The sequence below is a fragment of the Miniopterus natalensis genome, chromosome 1 (assembly GCF_054644295.1).
Source record: "Miniopterus natalensis isolate mMinNat1 chromosome 1, mMinNat1.hap1, whole genome shotgun sequence".
Classification (NCBI taxonomy): domain Eukaryota; kingdom Metazoa; phylum Chordata; class Mammalia; order Chiroptera; family Miniopteridae; genus Miniopterus; species Miniopterus natalensis.
In genome coordinates, this window is record NC_142081.1 from 88,159,378 (window position 1) to 88,176,634 (window position 17,257).

General features: G+C 39.3%; 1 pseudogene; it reads right to left on the reverse strand.

The window, feature by feature from the left end:
* Positions 1-1,717: 1,717 nt before the first annotated feature.
* LOC148094258 (alpha-endosulfine pseudogene) lies at positions 1,718-16,641 on the reverse strand (annotated as a pseudogene).
* Positions 16,642-17,257: the final 616 nt, after the last annotated feature.

Below are 17,257 nucleotides of genomic sequence, written 5' to 3' on the forward strand. Positions count from 1 at the left end.
CTGCTCTCTCCATTTCTTCCTCACTAACTTTTCCCTATCCAATCTGAATGACAGCCTGAAAAGTGAATGGCCAGTCAGGGGGGAAGTATATACACACCCCATCCCCACGCATCAAGTTCATCATTCATTCTCACTGGGCCGAATGTTTGACCTGTCAATTTGTGAGAGGGTTACAGAATCTTCCTCTCTTGAACAGTGGGTTCTCACCCTGACCCTCTCCATCATAACTAGTAGGTTGCATTCAGTAAGATTCAGGCCAAGCTAGTGATAACTAGATTGAAGATGCTGGCCACCTGCAACCCCTTTCCTTCACTTGTTCATGTATCAGCATGGCTTCTCAGTCACACAGGAGCTGGGTTCCTGAGCTCTAGCAAGGCAGAGATTTCTGTGTTCCTTCTCTCTCCTTAACCACCTTCCTAGCTTTCTCCAACGTGAATGACCTCCTAAGAACCGGCTGCTCCAGCCCTGCTGTAGTATGAAGCCCCAGGGGCTAGCTCAGTTCATCCCTTTTCTTCTTTCCTCTCTAATAATACACCTGGCATCTGATTACATCAGAAATGAGGGCCTCCCCCTGTGCATGACTGAGCATGTTTCCTCAGGCCCACAGCTCAGCTGCCAAGAGCAGCCTTTTTAGCAGCAAAGGCACAGAATGCAGGCCAGGAAAGTGGGCTGGGGCAGAAGCAAGAGCTTCCATGGCTACCTTATTAGAATTGGTTTTTTCTTGATCCTAGGTCCATGATACTTATGAAGCCCTCTTGCCTGCATTCATAAGCCCCCAAATCTCCACTTCCTCTCTCCCTATCTAGTCTTCAAATGGTTCCCCTGTGTAGGCTGTTCACCCATGGGCCTTCCTCATTAGTTTTACAATGACTAGCAGAGCTTTTTAGCTGGCATTTGAAGAATTTTAAAATCAGAATCAATCTTTTCCATATTCAACTCTATTTTACAGATGAGGAAATAAGAAATCCTGAGAGGTCAAATGATTTGACCAAGGTTATGTATCACTTCTACATGGAACTAGACCCAAACGCAGATCTCTTGACTCCTAAACCAGTGCTCGTTCCACTATCCCGTGATACTTTCAAAAGCAACATGCTGGGAGAGAGACAAGGTGTCCATTTTATATAATGTTTTTCAATCTTGACATCAAGAGCCAGGGCAAACTGTAAGAGGCACTAAGGGAGGTTAAGTAGGCATTGTAGTTTTAGGCAAGCAAATCAGTTTTTCTTTTTGAGGATTCTTTAAACCTGCCATAATGGAAACATGAAGCAATAGCAGCCTAAGGGACAAAACACTTAGAAGCCCAGAAAATAGGTCTCATTCAATCTACCTTTCCCAACAGTGTCAGGTCAGCCTTGGGTGTTGCACCTGCCACATCATTCCCCAGGCTTAGCCTAACCAATTTTGAGATTCTCTTCCTAAAAAAGAAATCTTGTCTCCCCAGTTTCTTGTGCATAAGAAAGACAGTTTGCAGTATTACCCAATCCTAGTCTCCTAATTCTGGGCCCCTACCTGGGCTAGAGTGAGGGTGTGGAAATCTCAGTTCAACCAAAGAAATCACCTCAGAGCCCCTCTTCCACACACACTACCTCCTCAGCACCCCGCTGAATCAGTCGCTGCTGGCCGGCAAGCTGAGTTCTCTCTCTGGGCCCCATTCCCTCCCTGCCTACGGTATAGAAAAGCGCAGGGGGTGAGGAGGGGAGAAGAGGGGCCCAGGCTACCCCACAAGCTGGCTGGTGTCAAGCGAGGACTTTCTGGGGCAGATCCTGTGGGGTGGGGGTGTGGTCACCAGGCACCAGGCTCTCGTCTGGCCCTGCGCTTGGCAGCTGTTTATTTTTCATCTTGCCTTTGGCCGCGCTGCAGTCTCCTGAGTCAAAGTACTTTTGTCCTTTCTGGAGCTTCTTCCCGAGGAAGTCGGAGCCTCCAGGCTTTCGTCCTAGGCTTGGATATCTGGCCTTTAGCTTTGCCTCCTCAGCTCTCAGGGAGAATACCCTCTTCCTCCTGCGTGCCCTGCTTCTCCTGGCAGGGCTCCTCTGCAGGGTCCTCTCCTTGTGTCTGAGGTGCGGCGGGGCCGCTCTGCGGAGCGCAGGGGCCCAAGGAGTCCGGCGGAGGGGGGAGGGGGAGAGGGGGGGAGGGGGGAGAGGGGGAGGGGGGAGGGGAAGAAGGGGGGAGGGGAAGGCAGGGGGGAGGGGAAGAAGGGGGGAGGGGAAGGCAGGGGGGAGGGGAGGGGAGGGGAGCCGCGCGGCTCCTCCGCTCCTGCCACTAGGGCGGCTCCGTCAAAGGGCAGCCCTTGGCTGTCGAGACCTTGAACTTTTGCCAGGAAGGCCACCCTCGGACATGGGTCCTGGCCAGTGTAGAGAACCTGAGCTAGATCCCTTCTCTGTGCTGTACCCGCTTCCTAGCTCTACCCTCAACTGAAGTAGACAACAAAGACCTCGATTCGGGTGTACTTAATGAACAACCATGGGAAGGAAATAGTTACGTTTTCACTTTATTTTGTGGTCTCACTAATAGTGGCCATAAGACAGTAAATTTTAATGACATTTATTTGATTGAAATCAGGAAAACATTTTTAAGAAGTCATTTAATGAAGAGAGTATACTAAAATTCTTCAGAAATTTTTAAATGGTTTTCCATAAAATAGAAAAAATTTGCTAAGGATCGTTTTCACTATATACTTTTGTTTTTTCACCCTGTCCTTTTCTGTCCCATCCCTTCCCCCACCCCTGTATATCCATGTACATCCATATATGTAGATATACATACATATTACACAAATATTATTTATATATGTACATACATATATAGCTTTTTATTATCTATCTTAAGGTTAGAATCTTCTGTACACTTTCTACAAGATGAGTATTTCTAACAACATACTTTACTGTGGGAGTATTTTCTTCAGAGATTTTGAGGCAATATTCATCACACATGATTCGAACATCTTTTGTTTTGGTAAAGGTAAAATGTAGCTTGAGATGTTGTTTAGTCTAGTAGGAAGACAGAGAAACAAGCAAGCAAAGATATATATAATTGGCAATTAGGGTAAGTGCTATTTAAAGAAAGAAACAGAGTGCAGTTTTAAAGAATAACAGGATGGGAAATACATAGATAAGGTAGTAAAGAAAGTTGTTTCTAAGCAGGTGACATTGAAGCTAGATTTGAAGAATGAGAAAGAGACAAATTTGAAAAACACATGAAAAATAGCAGACCAGTAAAAGGTTACATGTGCTAAGGTCCTGAGGCAGAATGAAGCTTGAGGTATTCCAAGGCAATGAAGTCAATATCTGTGCAGCATTTTGAGAGAAAAGGAAAATAACATTCTATGAAGTAAGAAATGTAATGACATTCTGCAGAGTGACAAGTTACAGAAAGGAGTTCCATATCTAAGTATGCAAATTGTATTCAGAGACTAATATGTTGCAGTTTGAGATTTTGGAGGTTTTAGTGATAATAATATCCAGAGAAGCTAACTTTGAATTGACATAGCTTTATTAATCACAGTGTTTTTATATTATATTTTTTAAAATCCACATTTCACCTGCATGTTACAGCCATTGGTTATAACTCAGTTCATAAATAAATAAGAACAAGAAACAGATATCTAACATCATACATATTACCAGTAAAACGAAAGGGAAGAACTCAGGCAACTATTGCCTCAGTTTTCTACTTCTCTGTATTAGTGTTGATTTTGATATTCCCCCCCCCCCCCCCCGAGAATAGGTTTTTGTTGATTTTAGAGAGAGCGGAAGGGAAAGAGAGAGAGAGAAACATCAGTGTGAGAGAGAAAGATCAATCAGTTGCCTCCTGCATATGCCTAGACTGGAGGTTGAACCCACAACCTGGGTATGTACCCTGACTGGGAATTGAACCCACAATCTCTTGATGTACAGGATCATGCTCCAACACAGGCCAGGGAGATTTTGGTATTTTTTAATTAAAAAAAAACCTTACATTTTATATCAGTAGAACAAAGTCCAATTAACAGTTTTTGTTAAACAAATGAGGTAAAGCATTATTAAAACTAAAATTTAGCTAACTGGAATAATTGGAATAAAAACAGTTATTCTTTTTGAATTTACTAACTGGTTGTTAGCAAACCCAAATCCTATGTACACATGAGCGAAGTAATGTGTTCAATTTCTTAGATTTCAAGAGAAATATTTAAAAATTAGGCCAAGTCAGTCATGTGTAATCCCTTGTGTGAGCTTTGATAGTAATAGGAATCTCTAAAAAAATCTTTACTTCTCAGAACTGTGAGGTGAAGGAAGATGTTTTTAGAATTCAGAAGCTAGTTTCTGTGGAGACTCCATTCCATCTAGACTTTTTCTTTTTTACATGAGAGAAAAGCACCATTTATGGGGTCTCTTCCTCATAGCCAAATGCATTCCTTAGAACAATCAGTATGAGTAATCTTCAAAGAATTTTCCCTGTTAAAATCAGTGACTACTTAATTGCTGTGTTGTGGCAGGCTGAGAAGGAAGACAAGGGGAACTTATGAAATGCAAGAAATCTGATAATCTTAAATCTAATAATTTTATAGTAGTAATATGATGCAGCACCTCATAATCAAATACAATAATATTTTTGCAGTAAAATATAATCACACTAATGAGATAAAAACAGATTATAAGTAGCCTCAACTTTTGTCACCAAATAGATGCTACAAACTTGTGAAAAAGTTGTCAGTTTTCAAAGATTTTTAGGAGTTCATAATTGTGGATAAGGGATTGTAGATCTGTAGCCATTAGTCCCATTCAAGTAGTTAAAACAATTATTCTTAGCTTAATTCAGAGCTTATAATTGTAATGATTATGAACAAAGTTACAACCTGAAAATGGCCAGATTTCCATTTGTGGGCCCTACTGAATTCAAATACACTCTATTATTAAATTTCTTTAGTTATTTGAGTGGTCTTAGATAAATCATTTTAATTTAATCCTTTACGATTTACCCCATATTTTTCCTCTCAAGAACAGTGAAAAGTTAATCTTTTTGCCTTTTTTCCCCAAAAAATGTTTTAATATTATGTCTTCAGTAGAGATTATAACTGTTTATTTCAGAACTCATCACCCATTGCTAGATGCTGTAGATTGCACTTATCTGTTGCAAGCACAGTGGTGTTTTCAAAAGTCATTCACTGGAGAAATTTGTGACCACTGGTGTGGCGGAGACTGCTTGCTGACTAACCAATATCCATCCTCCATTTCTTTCTTACTAATAAGATCCAATTTTACTTTGAATTTGCCACTCCAAACTCTGTTTACTACACGGTTTCAACCAGTGAGATTTAAGCTAAAGCCATTTGGTAGAGCTTCTGGGGAGGTGGCTAACAGTGGCTGCGTTCTCTGTCCCTCACCTTCCCTTCCAGCTTCTTCCTGCCTGGAGGGTAGATACCACTCCTGGGTGGAGTCCAGAGCTCTGTTGAGACAAATAAGGCATGTCGTGGATAAGAGTAGCTGAACAGAAGAAAAGCTAGGTTCTGTGGGGTCTCCACTCCATCTAGACCATTTTTTTTCACAGGGGAAAAAAAGAAAAGAAAGCCCCTAATTGTTTAAAGCACAGTATTATGGGCTCTCTTTTTCATAGGCAAATGCAATTCCTAGTATAATTACTATGAGTGATCTTCAAAGTATCAGCTCTGTTAGAAGTAGCTACTTTTAACTTGCTGTGTAGTACTAGGGGAGCAAGGGGACTTTATGGAATGCAAGAAATCTGTCTTAATCTGGGTTGTGGTTATGTGTGGTTACATATATATGAGATATGTATATGTACACATACCATATATGTAAGCATTATTGAGCTGTACATTAATTAGTGCACTGATTGTGTTTTATTGCACCTATGTTATCCCTGAATGAAAGAAATTTTAATATATTACAGAGTGATGGATTCTGACAATTTGAATATAGACATTGTAAAAGAGCTGGACAAATTTAATTCTTTTAAAAAATATTCGATAATCATTTTGTTCTAAGTACCTAAGAAAACTATTCATTTCTCTCACTAAGAGGGTAAAGGGGGGTTAAATGGTGATAGAAGGAGACTTGACTTTGGGTGGAGAACACTGTATTGTAGACTTGTACTTTTGAAACCTATATAATTTTATTCACCAATATCACCCCAATAAAAAAAAATAAACCCCAAAATGGTGCTCCTATTTTTATATGTTTCCCTGTAATCATGTTGCAGGCAAAGTGTTCTAGCATATTCCATCACTATTCACTCCGTATATGTTCTTTTTCTTATATTTTTATTTGACAGCTATATGCATGCCTTCATCAGCAGCAGCCATCTTCGTTTTGTGAACCCTAAGTTTTGGGTGATCTCAACTGTCACTCAAGTTTTTCACTCTTACCAGAATTTTAGGATCTGTGGTAACTGACCTATTGTGGACCTAGTGGACATGAAATGGTTAAACAGCAAACCCTAAGCAGGCATTTTCTTGCAATATGATATAGGATGTATTATAGTAAAATCTGTCTAGTTATCAATATGAAAGTTACTCTTTTTGATATTAAAAACAGGACTATAAAGATCTCTCTCCATGACAACTGCTGCCCTAACACACATACACACACATTGCAGGGTGGTGATGAAGAAAAATCACACACTGACAGAGACCGTACGGCTTAAGATTTCAGCAGTGCATGGCTTTATGAGGCAAAAGAGGATCTGGAACTTCTACAGCAATAGAGACACAGCTAGTAAAGACAAAGTATGAACCTTGAACAGTTATAGAAAGAGAAATTTCTGTAAGAGATCATTAAAGCTTCCATACAACAAAGGCCATTTACTGTTATGGAACATGAATCCTTATTGGAACAAAAACAGAGTCGGCAAATAATTCAGGTCTAGGATGACAAAGGAAGAGGAGTTTAATAGGATCAAATCATAAATAATTTCTTTAAGTATATTTATTTATTTATTTATTTATTTGTTTTTTATTTTTAATTTATCTTTATTGTTGGAAATCTTACATATGTCCCCCTTTTCCCCCCATTGACCTTCTCCACCCTGCACCCTCCTCCCAAGGCTTCCACCACATTATTGTCTGTGTCCATGGGTTTTGCATATATGCATATAAGTTCTTCGGTTAATCTCTCCCCCCTCCCCCTTTCCTGTGAAATAAGTCAGTCTATTGCATGCTTCAATGTCTCTGGGTCTATATCGTTCATCAGTTTATTTTGTTCACTAACTTCTTTTTAAAGAAGATCCTTCAACATTTCATGTAGTATTGGTTTGGTGGTGATTATCTTCTTTAGCTTCTCTTGTCTGTGAAGCTCTTTATCTGACCTTCAATCCTAAAGGATAGCTTTGCTGGGTAGTGTAATCTTGGCGGTAGGTTCTTGCTTTTCATCACTTTGAATATTTCTTGCTACTCCCTTCTGTCCTGCAAGGTTTCTGTTGAGAAATCAGCTCCCTTGTAGGTAATTAACTGCTTTTCTCTTTCTGCTTTTAAGATTCTCTCTTTGTCTTTAACCTTTGGCATTTTAATTATGATGTGTCTTGGTGTGACCTTCTTTGGGTTCCTCTTGTTTGGGAATCTCTGTGCTTCCTGGACTTGTAAGTCTATTTCTTTCCCCAGGTAGGGGAAGTTTTCTGTAATTACTTTTTCAAATAGTTTTTCAATTTCTTGCTCCCTCTCTTCTCCTTTCATCATTTGAATGCTGGCGCCTTGAAGTTGTCCCAGAGACTCCTTACACTGTCTTCATATTTTTGGATTATTTTTTTTTTCTCTCTTCTGGTTGGGTGTTTTTTGTTTCCTCATGTTCCAAATTGCTGATTTGATTCTCTGCGTCCTCTACTCTACTGTTGATTCCCTGTAAATTATTCTTCATTTCAGTTAGTATATTCTTCATTTCTGACTGGTCCTTTTTTATGCTGTTGATGTTCTAACTTCCTTGAAATTCTCATTAAATTCCTTGAGCATCCTTATAACCATTGTTTTGAGCTCTTTATCTAGTAGTTTTTTTGCTTCCATTTCATTTAGTTCTTTTCCTGGAGATTTCTTTTGTTCTTTCATTGTGACATGTTTCTTTGTCTCCACATTTTGGCTGCTTTTCTGTGTGTTTCTTTGTATTGGGTAGGCCTGCTATGTCTCCTGGAATTTGTAGAGTGGTTTTGTATAGTAAGTATCCTGTAGGGTCCAGTGGCTCAGCCTCCCCAGTCACCTGAGCTGGGCCTTCTAGGTGCTCCCCTGTGTGGGCTGTGTGCACTGTCCTGTTGTAGTTGAGCCTTGGTTGCTGTTGGCATCACTGGGAAAGATTGACCCCCGGGCCAGTCAGCTGTGAGGACCAGCTATGACTACAGTGGAAGGACTGCTGTGCAGGAGACACCCCTATGGAGCAGGATTTGCTTCAGTGGGCTTTGGTGCTCACCGAGTCCACCCATTGAGTGTGTCACTTGTGGATATGATAGGGTTGTAATCTTGTGTGGTAGAAACTGACAACTGGATGCACTGTGTCTGGGACCTCCTAGGAGGTGCAAAGCCAGCATCTGCCTGTGCCCTGCCCAGGGCCACCCAGCATGTACTACACAGCAAACCATAGATGGCTACTGATTGTGCTGGGCTTGGAGGTGGCCTGGAGAGGCCAGGATATGAAACAGTGTAGGCTGCCATTGGGGCCGGGCCTGGGGCCACTTATCAAGTTGTATGGAGCACACAGAAGCCAGCTGTTGCTTTTTTGAGAGATTTTAGGAAAGTCTGAAGCATAAGACAAGAGAGGTCAGTTGTATGGAAAAGTCTCTGGAAATGGCTTGGATGAGCCTGCAAATAGGAAGGGGAGACATCTCTGGGAATCACCAGGGCAGGTTGAAAGGCGTGAGTCAGGTTGCTGGCTCTGTAGGGGGCGGGCCCATCAAAGGAGCAATGGCCTCTGCCATCTCTTCTGTCCAGGAGAAAACTTCCCCTCGAACTGTCACCCTGATGACAGGCAAATTAGTTCCTCCTTGAATATCCTAGGTTCCTTTCATGCTGCTGCCCAGTGCTGGAGCTCAGAGTACGTGAGTCTGAGTAAGTCTGTGCTCCCGCCCTTTAAGAGGGCCTGCCTGTGGCCAGCAGCCTCCTTGTCACTCAGCCACAGTCCCCGCTGGTTTTTACAGCCCAAAGTTGTGGGGACTTCTCTTCTTGGCATGGGACCTTGGGGTGGGGGGCCTGATGTGGGGCTGGGACCCCTCGCTCCTCAGGGAAACCTCCACAGCCAAGATATTCCTCCCGATTTTTTAAAAAAATATATGTCTTCACTGATTTCAGAGAGAGGAAGGGAGGGGGAGAGAGAGATAGAAACATCAATGATGAGAGAGTCGTTGATTGGCTGCCTCCTGCACGTTCCCTAGTAGGGGTTGAGCTCAAAACCCAGACATGTGTTCTGACGGAAATTGAACCTACATTTCCTGAATCATAAGTCGATGCTCAACTACTGAGCCACACCATCTGGGCATTCCTCCTGATTTTAAACTGCCACATGTGAGTGAGGGACCAGTTCAGCAATTCTGGCCGGAGTCTCCACCCCTCCTACAGGTTTCTACATGCTTCTTTAATTCCCTAGTTATAGGACTTACGTTCAGCTAGATTTCAGGTGGTTGTGAATGATGGTTGTTCTGTATTTTAGTTGTAATTTTGATGTGGTTGTGGGTCCTTAGCTGTGTTTAGCTAAGGATTATTTTAATTCCTTAGTGTGGGGGGAGTGGGGATTGATGTTAATGACAGAATCTACACAGGTGGTTTATTGTATTTTAATATTTAGTCAGCTATTCTTAATGAATCTTCCCGTCTTTATATTGTATTGCATTAAAAGAACACTTTAGGCATTGTCATAAATCAAATTTGGGGACTGAATAGCTCACAGCTGACAATTGCCATCAAAATTCTGGTACTCACAGCAGTTAGTACAGAGAAGCAGCACCCCATACAGAAATGTGCTTTTACAAGGCTTATTTCCATCTGTCTGGGTTAACACTTTATAGGGCTACACACTGGGAAACAGGGGGCCATTATTGTGCTAGTAAGGAGGACTACTAAAAGAGAGGCAGTTCTTGCAAAACCATATTGCCAGTGTGATGATTCACTTCAACATTTGATCATTGAAAGAAGCATCACATGATATATGTGATGTAAATATATATATTTATAATCAGCAGACCATCATCCGTTGTCAAATCTAGCTTTCAGATTTTCTTATTGATAAAAGTAATAGCTTAAGTGACCTTTACTCTTGCATACTATTCTCTTTTATTGCATTCACTTTCCCCCTCCCAGTGGTAAAAGTAATATAAACTCATTACCAGCCATTTGGAAAATACAGAAATGTGTAATAAAGAATACACTAACCACTTGTAGTTCCACTCCTCTGGATCTCTTTCCAATGTCTTTCCTCATACTTCTTTTTGTGTTGGCAAACTTTCAGGAAAAATGGTGCCAAGTCAGCAATCCCGATTATATAACCGAACAAAAATAACTCAGACAGAAGTGATTACATAATTAACACAATTGCACCCTACTTTGATAAAGGGCAGAGATTTGGGGAGAGGAATTAGAAAACTACTCTCCTCTCTAGTTCTAAATTATTTGTAAAATCACAGATAGCACAAGTACAACCAACTTTAAGTGAAATAACCAGGTTACTTACTTGCTTCCTAATCATTTACCAAGGTCATCTGTACTGAATGAATGGGGTTACATGGGGGTGAATATTAAAAAGAGGGATAACTTTGGAATATGAAACACTTGGAAAACAAAGACAGCCAATGGGCAAAAATGAAGATATGGGATTCCTGGGCAGTGAGGGAGAAGAATATAAGAAGGGCAGGTGGAGCATATAATAATATGGGATGGTGCCATAGATAGGGTGACCAGATAATTTAGTTAAATCCGGAACATTTTCAAGAATGAAAATGGCACTATTAATAATTGCATTGGTCAATAATTTGGATTATACATTTAAAATCAGGAAATATGGTCATTTTAGATAAACTTTTACAAAACAAAACTACGTCCCCAGTGGCAGCCAATTGTTTGCTACCTTTACCATATATATGATAACTTCTTGATATTACCATCCTTAGTTTTTGACTCACCATCATTGACTTCTAATGAATCTTCACTATCAAAAGGAAATGCCAGGTGGGTACTACTTATCCCCACTGAGGGTTTAAAGAGATTGCTTTTGCAGGAGTTAGTGTAAAATGTTGAGGCCAAGATCAAGTTTCGGTCATTGTGAGTTAGAGTCACTCTATTTTAGGGTACAGGCTTCATTCTCAGAACTGCTGGTAAAGATCTATGTTATTGGCTTTTTATTTTATGGAAATTTAAAGCCCAAAGCTGGCACATTGGACCCTCTCTTGGCTTCTCTGTAGTGACTATTGTAATATATTGTGCCATCATAGAAGTCTTATAATGTAATTTTCACTAACAAATATCTCAGACTGTTTGCATTTTCAAATCAGTTTGTTGTGTCCATATTTGGAAAATTAACACATTTTACCTCAGTTTGCAAACCATAATCTGAGGAGTACTTACAGTAGGAAACAAGGTTAGGAAAAGCTGCTTCTGGATAAGCTTTCACCCTGAGAATTTGAGGAATAGGAATTTGTTGAGAGCTGCAACCCTTCCAAACATGATATTTGGAATTTTCTCTGCCAAAAGAAGCCCAAAGAACCCTCTGTCACCCAGAGGCCCCTTGCATCAGCATGTGGCATTTGGTTGCATCAGAATGTCAAATTTCTACCTGCTGTTCTTTTCTTTCCCCAGTGGTCTATATCAAAATAGGACTCAGACTAGCTGGGCTCCCCACCTCAAGATGCTGCCAAGTGCCCCAGATACATGATAGAAAGGGGTGGAAACTTGAAAGAGTATAGACAGTTCTTGGAGACTTTCTGCTCAAGGGCTTCCTCTCTGGCAACAGACTGGGATAGTGTTGCACATCAAATCACAGAGAGGTAGCCTGGTCACCTGCTTGCATAGGAATACTCTGAGGCGGGATTTCTCAAACTAGAGACTCTAGTGTTTGTGAACTCTCTGTGAGAATATTTTAATTTTGTATTTTTATTTAAATAGTAATTTAAAAAACCATAAGCATCTTATGGGTCATCTAAATGACTTCCCTATAGCCAAGTGCTACTCTGCAATTTTAATTTCATGTTTGTGTTTACAATTGTGTCAGCACTAAACAATTCGTCTTTACTCAGGGAGCTAATGAGAAGCAGACTTAATATGTAAATGATGCATTTATACAGTGAAGGCCACATGTTATCACAACAAACTCTATGAACAAATGGTTTACAATAATTTGAAAGAAAAAAATTGATAGGGAATTATCATCTCACACTACCTGGTAGTAATCTGACAGTAATTCATGCTACAGCTCGTGATGAGGAAAACCGTATCATCTGTCGCATAACATTAAGACTTATAATTTAAAACTTATTGGCTTTATTGCTTGATTTATATTCACTTTACAGATTGGTATTTTTATAGTTACATAAGCTCTATAAGCATAAAGAATATATACATAGTAGTATGTGTGCATAAAGATGGTTGAAGAGCATGGACTTAGGGGCCAAATTTCCTGGATATCAATGTTAGCACTGCCACCTAGTAGCACACATTAATACTGTGTATGATGTACTGGTCTGCACATTTATGTTATATTTTCTTTCCTGGTCTTGGTTTTCTATTCTGAATTTTTTCTGAATCTGAAATTTTATGTATACTGTTTTATTATTTGGAATTCTTATACTCTACCTCATATACATTTTGGAAAATTTTGAGTCATAAGTAAACAAACTGACCCATGGTTATAGAACTAGTAAGATTCATATTTTGACCTGAGTTTTTTGGCTTCATGGGGAAGTCACATTTATTGACCATCCAATAGGACCTGGTACCTAATACACATTACCTCGTGAAATCCACACATTAACTGGTATGAGGTAGGTCTATTACTGCTGTCTTTATTTTCAGAAATGAAAATAAGAAATGAAAGCTTACAATAGTTTTAAGACTTTCCCAAGGTTAATAAATGTTCTAATTTCTGGTCCTATAAACTGTTCTTAAACAAAAACATGAACTTCCTCTTCTAAATTCTGCCCTGTTGTTTAGGGCCAGATCTTTGTATCCATCTCCCCATTCCTTCCTCTCCCTGCTACCCTGCCAATCCCCCACCCCCACAAGTGGCTTTTCCTCCTGTGACTTTGCCAAGAACAAAATTTAGCATTCCAACTACCTGCCACTTAAAGCATTTATCATTTTTTAGCTAAAAAAGTACTTGCTATAAAAGAAATAGTATGAATATCAAGCAAAGATGGTCCCCAATTTACAGTCTCCTTAGTAGACTTTCAAGGTTTCCCAGAGCACAGCGCTTTTTCTGTCACTGTTGTACACTTACCGAGGATTCACACTTGCCTTCTAGAAAGTGCCCCACAAGAGGCAACTTAGAGGCTGGTGCTCTAAGGGTGTGGTGGCATGCAAATCTATGCTCTCTAATTCTGGCCAATTTGCCTGTTTCTTTATGTGGGTCAGTTTTATAGTTTTTACAGAACTTGAAGACTGTCACTCAGATTGGCCCTATCAGCATATTTCCTGGCTGTTCCAAATTTGTGATAGGATTGCTCCCCTGCCACCCAGTGACGAAGGTGGTGCAGTAATCCAGCTATTGGTTGGATTAAGGCAGAACAGAACGTGTTTTATTGATCCTTGCCATTATGACCTACATTGACAAGGAAGCACAGGAAGTATCACTAAATTCCATCCAGAGAAAAAAAATGACATTTGAATCTCAATTGCCCTGCTGTCATTTTACATTAGTGTTTATAGTGTTTCCCAAACTTCAGTCACTTGATTGTCATAATTTTTGCTACATCCTCATGTCACCTTTACTATTATTTACCTAAATTTTCTTTAAATCAATGACGCTTTTACTTAAATATGTTATTTTAAAAGGGGGCTTTATATTTCTGCCATTAATAGGAGAAAAGTTTCACTTACTATTAATAGATAATAGTTTTAGATATTATTTAAGATTTCATTTTAGATAATCTTAAAATGAAATATAATGACAAGAAGACAATACTATTAAATTCTTTCCAGTGACTGGGATTGGGAATTAGGAGGCCTTTTATTTATTTCTAACAATCACATAAAGTATTACATAAATTATAGGACACTATGCAAGCAATATAACATTTTGTGCCATCATTTTCTCCATTTGAAAAACTTCAAAACTATTTACCATATTCATCATAGGCCACTAGTTGTGAGGAAAAGAGGAGAGATTTACTGTGCCAACTGCAGGAAGTAACGAGACTATAGGGCATTAGGTTATGGAGAGAAGGTGCTAATAGATTTTAGAAACTATGAATAAAGAGAATCATCAACATGATATAGAGCTAAAACTAGAGGATACCAAATTTGACAAAAATTTCCCCTTTAGTCACACCTAAAAAGTTTGATGAGTCCTACTTGCTGATTTAAAAACAATTTGTTAATCCTCACCAGAGGATATTTTTTCCATTGCTTTTCAGAGAGAGAGTAGAAGGGAGGGAGGGAGAGAGAGAGAGAAACATTGATTGGTTGCCTCCTGCATTAGCTGCCACACCCCTCCCCCGCTGAGATTGAGCCTGCAACTGAGGTACGTGTCCTTGGCCAGAATCAAACCTGGGACGCTTCAGTCCATGGGCCGACACTCTAACCACTGAGCAAAACGGCAAAAGCATATTTATAGATTTTGAATAGCAAGATAAGAAAAGCAAAAAGCACAGAAAGACCTTAGAATAAATGGCTTAGAAGGAGGGGGGAAATCATGACACTGGGGAGATTAAGAGTGGAAGGAAAAAAGGGTAGTGAATGTTCTTAGTGCTAAAAATTACAAATTCTGACTCCTAAGCAAAATTGTGCTCTGATGATCATTTCAGATTAATCTATTGACTTTGGAAATATGCATAGTGCATATCTTGAAGGGTTCCTTTACTTTCTTATGGACTTGTAAAATACTTCATGAGTTACTTAGGTGATAGCTACATTTGTGGATATTATTGGTCATTGAATAAGCAAAGAAAGGCCTAGAAGTCTCTTAGGAAAAGCACAGAGGTCATGGAGCCATTCTAAATATAATTTGTTATTCAAATTGTCAGTTTGAAAATTAAAATTGTCAACATAAGAAACATTCAAACCTATAGAGAATTTTTGTGAGTTTATTTGAGACAAACTGTCGACAATTGCGGTGAAGCAAATCAGGAGATTTTTGCTCCTGAGAATGGCAGCTTTGCACCTTATTTTATATATTGCAATCAAAAGAGCAGATGCAAGTGGGTTACATGAAATCCATTGGTGATAGATTAGGGAGGTGGGAGAAAGTAAAGTGGGGAGACCTCTGGGATTGGATGAAAAGTAAAATGATAGACACATATATCTTTTACATAGGTGGGCACAGGATAGCTAACAGTCAACAATTAACTCAATAACAATGATGGAATTTGTGGTCTCTGCAGAGTGGTGCCTGTGCTTTGAGGGGTCCAGAAAAAGGAAAATTACTTTGACATTACAAAGATATGTTATTGTAGATGCAAAAAGGCAATAGACAGGCTCATTTAAGGTAAATATTCACCTTTGCCAGGGAAGATGCTGGCCTAGGACATGACTACCTGCCATAAACTGCTTTGACATAACCTGAGCTTGTCGGGTTGGCATGTGGCCCCTTTTCATCCACGAAATAATTTATTGTCAAATACAGAGATTATTTTATGAGAGTCCTGATTAAAATTCCACTGGGAATGATTATCAGACACATTCTTTCAATGATTCAGCTGTCAAGAATAAATGAATATAACATGCAAAGCCTTGGATAGCTTGTCTTGGATGAAGCACACTGATTTATTTTGGACAGAATATATGAAAGTTGCTAGTTAGATATTATAGCAATTGTATGAATTGGGCTGAGAATAAGGAATGTTTACAAACAATTATAAAAGGAAAAATATGCAAAGATGACATAGTAGCAATGAAAAAAATTAGGAAGTTTCTTTAAATCAATTGAGCAGGATTTGGGATGTGAGTAGCTGTGGTGACAATAATGGTAAGAATAAGTGAAACAAGTCATCAATCTTGAACTTTTTATTATAGAGAAATGCTTCTGTGAACATATTTAGTAGCTGCATCCTCCATGAAGTGTGGGAACAATTAAGTGTATGTTACCTTAAGATTAAATTGCTTCCTAGAAAGGGGAATGGGAGTGCAAAAACTTTTTGAACATTTTTTGAATCCTGTGGAAAAAGGGAGATAAATTTAATTTCTCTTTCTCTTCGTCAAAGCAACAAAAGGCGAATTTCCCCCATCCAATCTAGGTCCCATAGCTGTAAATGTAATTGTAGGCTTACATCATTTTTGAGGGGCAAATAATTTCTTTGGGTATGGGGGGACTTTCAAAAATATATGTTACTTAAGACTAAAAGGTAAGATATGAGATCAGGATTTCCATATAATTAAATTTAATCTTAAATTCAACATTTTAAAGAAGATAGTTGAATCTTCCTGTCTTCTAGGGATATTTACCTGTCATTATTGGATTTCACGACCTCCTCAGGATGAGAAATCTGCATGCCTTGAAGGTGCCTTGATGTTGAGTAGGCCCCCAAACCCATATTAGCAAGTGTGACTTGGAAAGAGTAAGCTTTCTAAAAAATACAGGGCTTTCAAAAGTCCTCTAGCCAGAAAGTGGTACCCACATGATCTTAGAGGTATCTGATTCAAATATAGGGCTTAGGCAAGTAAGAATTAGCTGGTATTGGGACAGAGGCGAAGACCACTGCCATAACCAGGGGACATAAATTCTACCCTTACTTGGATATGTTATAAATTGACCTATGATTGTTCTTTTGTCTGTGAAAACTTCTGAATATCTTTAAGGGTCAGTCATGTTTCACTCAAGGAGTCTTTTGAGGCATATTTATTTTATTTTATTGAATTTAACATACATACTAAAAAAATACAAATCGTAAGTGTATAGTTTGATGAAATTTTACAAAGGGATAGGACTCAGAATAAGAAACAGATTAGTGGAAAAAAAAGAGAGAAACAGAATATATTAGAATCCTGGAAACCCCCTTTAAACCCTCTCCTCCCTAAGTAACTAATATCCTTACTTCCAGCACCATAGACTCTTTGTTTATATTTAATTTAAACCTTATAAAAACAGAATCATATGATATATACCTTCATGTTTGGTTATGTTTGTGAGAGTCATTCCTGTTGTTGCAT